Below are 6,206 nucleotides of genomic sequence, written 5' to 3'. Positions count from 1 at the left end.
TTCTAAAATTCTTTCTTTCCCTTGGTCTAGTCTGTTACAGCTTTCCATTATATTTTCAAATCCCCTAAATGTCTCTTTTGCTTCCAGAAGTTCTGTTGTTTTTTTTAAGTATACTTTTTGTGAATTTTTATTCATGTCTTCAATTATATTTTGGTTTCTTTGCTAGCTTTTAATTTTCTCATTGAGCTTATTTGTGATCCATATTTTGAATTCTATATCTGACATTTCAAAAATTTCCTTTTGGTTGGAGTCCATTGCTATAGTGTCATCCTTTGGAGGTGTTGACAGAGTCCGCTTTTTCATATTGCCAGAGTTCTTATGCTGGTTTTTTCTCATCTGAAAACCCTTTCCTCAGCTCAAAACAGACAGCTTTGCAGTTCACCTGCTCTCTTCTGCCAGGCACTCTGCTGCTCAGTGTAGAGAGGGAGAGGTATGCCACCTCTGGCTCATGAAATAGGTACCCACTGTGGTGTTGCTGGAAATTTGGGTTGGTTGGACTTTATACCCATGGGAGGGTGTTCTGGTGCCAACAGTGGTGGACTAAGTTAGGTAATTCCTAGTTTCCATGCTCCTGGATGGCATGTTTTGAGTCCTAGGGGTACCAGACTTGAGACCAAGCTGGCAAACTTGCTTTCAAGCCTTCCTGGGTTCAATATTGGCTGTGACAGTGAGAGATGGGATGCTCTACTACTCCAGAAGAATGCTCAGGCAGGGGAAAGGTAGATGCACACAGGTCAGCCTGTGACAGGAGGGATAGGCCCCTCTTGACAAGATTAGCAAGGCTGCTATCGGACACACAAGCTATTCATGCCTCCCTCTCCTGGCAAAGATAGTGTCCCTGTCCTTTGGAGGCACAAAGGAGCCCAGATTCCCAGTTCTTGTGCTGGCCCAGCTTCAGCAAAGGTCAGCTGTGTGCAAGGCTACCAGACTGGCTGGGGACTGTGGCTGAAATGCTCCAGTGCAGTGAGTCAGGTGTGGTTTTGTCAAGGACTTGCCTCCAGGGAGGGTAGACTCCGCCCAGAAAGCCCGTCTTCTCTAGGAGAAGACTGCTCAGCCCTCCCCTCCCTTAAAAGAGGTGGTAACTTTTGTGTTTGGGGCACACAAAAGTGTTTGCTGCTCATCTTTTTAGAGGGAAGGGAATGAGCCTTGCCTAGTATGGCACTCTGTTAGAGGGGGACAGCCACTTTCAAGTGCCCTGGCTTAATCATCCTTTGTGGGACCCTTGCCAGTCCCACAAAATTTACAATATTAAAACAGTTTATCGGCTCGGTGAATTTCATGAATTGTCTGCTTATCTGAATATTATTAACTCTTCCAGTGGGGGCTTCCTTTATCCCCTACTGGACTGTAAATTCCTCTAGAACAATGATTGTCTTTCTTTAGTCCCATGTAATTATGGCCCCTGGCACGTATTAAGCAGTCAATAATATTTATTAACTCTCATTTCAACATTCACAGTTGAAAATATCCCCACACAGTAACAAAAATTTCCCTCTGCTTTCAAAAGTCTAATACCCACCGTCTGATTCAAGCTCCATCAGGGATGAAATGGTTAGTTTTCAACCTGACATCTTCAAGTAATAGTTAATATTTCAAAAAGCTCAAGGCAGGCTCGGCACCTATAGCTCAACCGGCTAAGGCGCCAGCCACATACACCTAAGGTGGCGGGTTCAAATCCCCAGCCCGGACCCGCCAAACAACAATGACGGCTGCAACCAAAAAAATAGCCGGGTGTTGTGGCGGGCACCTGTGGTCCCAGCTACTTGGGAGGCAGAGGCAGGAGACTCGCTTGAGCCCAGGAGTTGGAGGTTGCTGTGAGCTGTAATGCCACGGCACTCTACCCAGGGGGACAGCTTGAGGCTCTGTCAAAAAAAAAAAAAAAGCTCAAGGCAAATAATTTATTTTCCCACAAAAGGGATAAGAAGACTAATGAGAATGTTATTTGTTTTGCCTGGAATTTTCATACCTAGGTCTGGTTATGTCATGCCAATAAATGCATTTTGAACAGCAAAAAGTAAGGAGCTGATTATGTTTCCTAATAAATGCAGTTTAGTGAATATAATTTAAAAAATACACAAGATATAGGGGAATATAAAGAGGGTTCTGTGCTTAAAAAGTTGGAAACCACTACATTAAATTACCTTCACTTTAAGTATCCTGCTTATCCTTATAAACATCAACTGTCACTGTAAACACAGGTAAAGGAATTAGAGATATGCTTTTTGTTATAAATTCCCTATTTCTTTCTTTCTTTCTTTTTTTTTTTTTTGAGACAGAGCCTCAAGCTGTCACCCTGGGTAGAGTGCCATCATAGCTCATAGCAACCTCCAACTCCTGGGCTCAGGCGAGTCTCCTGCCTCTGCCTCTCAAGTAGCTGGGACCACAGGCGCCCGCCATAATGCCCGGCTATTTTTTTGGTTGCAGCCATCATTGTTGTTTGGCGGGTCTGGGCTGGATTCGAACCCGCCACCTTGGGTGTACATGGCTGGCGCCTTAGCCGCTTGAGCCACAGGCACCAAGCCTTTTCTTGATTTTTTGATGCCCATAGATGAGGCCACCATCATTCCTTGCTTTTACTATCACCACAGCCTCCTAACATGCCTTCCTGCTTCCAGCCTTTCCCTTCTAAGGCCGCTTTAATGATCATTAGAACAAATATGATAGTGCCTCTCTGTAAACTATCACAGTGGTCTCCTAAGAACTCCAGCCTGAAGTCAAAAGTCCTCAATGTGACATATGTATTCTGATCTGGCCCCATTTATCCACCTATTTCATAAATATTTATGGAGCTTTTAATATGTGTCAGACACTGAGTGGTACAAAGTAGAGCCTGAACCCAAAGCAGCCAGTCTTAGCGCTACAGTCGTGGGTCTCCCAATTCTGCCACATTCAGGCCTCACGTGTCTGGTTGCCTTTCCTGATAGGAACCAAGCACTCCCTTGGGCTACGGCCATCACAGTACAGGAACTGTAACGTACTTGTCACTCACCCTCACTAGATTGACCTCTTCCTGGATGGGAATTGGTCTTCCTCATTTTGGCTGGCTCAGTGACTCCAGAGAGAAGTCGGAGCCTCGGGTACCAGCCTAGATCGCAGCTCACATGGGCCTAAGTGTTCCCTCGTGGGTCTAGGAAAACAGGACTTGACTTGGTGGCTATTCCCAGGAAGTGGGAGGCAGCCTAGACCTGGGCGGGACATCCTGGCACGCTCATTCCCAAGGGCACCTCGGTGACTAGGTGGGGTAGGGACACATTGGGTGCGACAACTGAGGTAGCCCTGAATCAGGGAAAGACTGAGGGCAGCGGAGAGAGTGGCCCCTGCAGTGGCTGTGCAAATGGAGGTCAGCACCTGGGACCACCTATCTGGCTCGCCACTAAGTGCCTAGTCCAGCCTGGCCTGGTCCCTGTGCCTTGCACCATCCTAGCCCTGCAGCTTTGAAGCCCTCGGGCACTGTTCAACCCCCACCCCACAACCTCAGTGCCCACAGACACTGCAGGGTACTGTCCCCTGGGGGCTGGAGCGCCAGTCCACGCATAAAGCCATATCTTTGAGCACTGAGTGCAGGAGCGTGAAGGAGATTGGACCTTGCTGGGTAAGGAGTTCCTGCCATGATTCAAAAGCTATTCATGGGGACCTTCCGACCTTCACAAAACGAAATTTTCCCTGGATTGGATGAGTAGTCAGGGTGGTGGCTTCTGGAGCAGGCATCACAGACAAATAAATCCCTCAGGGAAACAGAACTGTCTCTGTTCCCTGTTCTGAAATAACTCAATAAAAAGAGAGGCTTACTAGCCAGTTCCTTCTAAAGCCTCCATCACTCACCTTCCCATCCTGATACCTTGCTGGCTCCTTCCAGAATTTTTAGCTTTACCTTTTGAACATGGGATCCTTCTGAAGCCTCTTCTTGCCCCATGACCCCACCCAGTTCTCTGTGTTAGCTCAGGCTGCCATAGCAAAATGCCACAGACTAGGTGACAAACAAAAGACATTTATTTTCTCAACAGTTTTGAAGGTTGAAATGTGCCCCGGTCACCTTCTTGCTGGGTCCTCACATGGTAGTGAGAGACCCTAACTCTTGGATGTGTCTTCTGATAGAGCACTATCATGAGAGCCTTGCCCTTATGACCTCATCTAAACTAATTATCTCCCAAGGCTTCATCTTCAATTAGCATCATATTGAGAACTAGGGCTTCAATCTATGAATTCTGGAGTCACACAGTTCATTCAGTACATAATGTTCCTCTTCTTTTTCATTTTCTTTTTTTTTGGCCAGGGCTGGGTTTGAACCCGTCACCTCCAGCATATGGAGTGGGCGCCCTACTCCTTTGAGCCACAGGCACTGCCCCATTTTAATTTTTAAAGACTTTATTTTTTAGAACAGTTTTAGGTTCACAGCAAAAGTGAGAGGAAAAGTACAGAGATTTCCCAGATACCCCTGGCCACACATGCATAGCCTTCCACATTATAACTTTGCCTTCCAGAGTGTTGTGTTACAGCTGATGAGCCTGACCGCATATTGTAATCACCCGAAGTCCAGAGTTTACATTAGGTAGGCTTGAACACGCTCCATTAATAAAGGAGATAATGAAGGCTATACATTTCCAAGGATGGCTGTTGCTAAAGTCTCATATTTTAGCATGAAGTGTTCTTTCCGTTCACTTTCTAGGTAGTTTGGTTTTGCTTTTCATTTTTTTCTTTCAATCCACATGCCCCCTCCCTTTTTTCTTTTTTTACAACATCGTTACTCATCCCACACACCGGCTTCCTTCTTATTTTTACTGGTTTGCTACAATAATAATGCATTCTGTTTTTTCCCGTATTAATTTGGATGCTCTACTGTATTTTTCTATTCTCATAAGGGTTACCTTGCCTTTCCTCAAGATCATAATCGGATGCTTATTTCCCTATCGTCACTGGAAAACATGATAGCAATAATTCCATCCCAATAAAATGAAACTGTAGGTTTCTTTTTTCTCTTCCCCTCACCCTGTACTCCAGGAATTACTTTTTGTTTACCAATGGAGAAAGGTAGGCTGGTGGTTGGGGGATATTTTCTCCTTGAGGGGAAAGTCGTCTTCGGCTGTGACCCTTTGATAAGGTCTGATAAGCGGTAACCTGGAAAATAGAACATAAAGGAGGAAGCGTAACAGGCCATGCACAAGGGTAGAAGTTCCCTGACATTTCTGTCATCCAGCACGGCCCCTTAAGGTACAATTCTACAGAGGAGTGAGGCCGGCCAGACATAGCTAAGTAACCCGCTAGCGCCAGCCCCGCCTCCACCTGCTCAAGGACGTCAATTCCCAGAGGCCAGGCTGACCGAAACGCAGCCGTACCAGGGGCGCACTGGCTTGTGACAGCTCCACGCGTTAGGCGGAGTCAGCGAGCGGAAGCCGGAGACGCGGCGGCCTCTGGAGCCAAGTCTGAAGCTACTGGGCCTAGAGACTGAGGCTGCGGTCTGCGCAGGCGCAAGCCCGCGGGGCTGGGAAGCTGTTGCAGTACGCCGCGGTGCCCCAGGGAAGCCCGCGGTCGGTGAGGTGAGACTTGCGGGCGGCTGCTCCGAGGTGCAGCTCCAAGCCTGTTCTGCTTTTGCCGGTGGCGGCAGGCAGCGGAGTCCTGCGGTGAGGAAACGTCGGAGGGAGCGCTGCGGGTTTGTGTGGACGGGGGTTTGAGTCCGCGCTGTACTTGCTCTCCACTGCCTGCGTCATGTCCTGTGCAGGGCCGGGGACCTCGCTAGCCCTCAGCTCTTTTCTTGAGACCCTCGCTGGAGGAGTGAGGCGTGTTGGTGGAGAGTTGTAACTAGCCTGGACCACAGTCCCCTCCCCCCGGCTTTTAGTTTCAGGTGGGCACCTGCCCGGGGCCCGGGTAGGAGTTCATCAGGGGACTGGCGGCGCCAGGGCATCACCCAGAAGACAAGGGCTCTGCGTTTGTCTTCGTGCCTCCTTTGTCCTCGGCCGGCGGTCCACGTTCGCGCTCCTCTAATGGGCTCTGGGTGCGTCCCACCTCCTTCCCTGTTACATTTCCCTGATGCTAGACACTGAACCAAGTCTTCTTGCTCATAGTAGCACCATAATGAGGCCCTGCTACAAATCCTGGGCGTTTGAGTAAGATCCGGCCCCTCAGAAGGAGTTTGCATTTTTCTTTTGCTGCCTCCACCACTACAGAAATTTGAAAAAGTTTGGAAGGGCCATCTAAGAGGAAGCTGCCCC

At 48.2% G+C, this 6,206-nt stretch overlaps 1 protein-coding gene across 3 annotated transcripts in view; it reads left to right on the top strand.

Moving 5' to 3' along the window:
- Positions 1-5,484: 5,484 nt before the first annotated feature.
- ZNF232 (zinc finger protein 232) overlaps positions 5,485-6,206 on the top strand; it is a 6,528-nt gene continuing 5,806 nt past the window's right edge. Inside the window, exon 1 of one of the 3 annotated variants that reach the window (XM_023514012.1) lies at positions 5,485-5,534. The gene's annotated coding sequence lies outside the window, so the exon portion shown is untranslated. Of the gene's footprint in view, positions 5,619-5,937; positions 5,990-6,206 lie in introns of those variants that run through there. The other 2 variants (XM_023514011.1, XM_023514013.1) reach the window with 2 other exon arrangements.

Source organism: Otolemur garnettii, unplaced genomic scaffold, assembly GCF_000181295.1.
Source record: "Otolemur garnettii isolate 467f Iridium unplaced genomic scaffold, OtoGar3 scaffold00046, whole genome shotgun sequence".
In the NCBI taxonomy this organism is placed as follows: Eukaryota; Metazoa; Chordata; class Mammalia; order Primates; family Galagidae; genus Otolemur; species Otolemur garnettii.
Note: the sequence above shows the minus strand (reverse complement) of the source record. Positions and strands in the feature narration are given on the sequence as shown.